Source organism: Psammomys obesus, unplaced genomic scaffold (genome assembly GCF_907164565.1).
Source record: "Psammomys obesus unplaced genomic scaffold, mPsaObe1.curated_primary_1811, whole genome shotgun sequence".
Taxonomy (NCBI): domain Eukaryota; kingdom Metazoa; phylum Chordata; class Mammalia; order Rodentia; family Muridae; genus Psammomys; species Psammomys obesus.
The window spans coordinates 8,441,665-8,441,919 of record NW_026590663.1 but is presented as its reverse complement, the minus strand read 5'-3'; positions in this window follow the sequence as shown (position 1 = coordinate 8,441,919).

Here is a 255-nt window from a genome sequence, read left to right as displayed (position 1 = left end):
AAGAAGAAGAAGAAGAAGAAGAAGAAGAAGAAGAAGAAGAAGAAGAAAGAAAAGCCAAACAAAGTAAGAATAAGGAGTTGATAATGTGCTTCTTTGGCTGGAGAATGTTGAGAAGCGCAAGAATGTAGCAACTCCTCCACAGACTGAAAATGAAGTATTAGAGGGAGCGAAGGTTTCTGTTTTGAGACAGGGTCCCAGTAGCCTTGGAGTGGCTTTGCCCTAATCCTCTGGCCTCATCCTCCCAAAGTGCTGGGA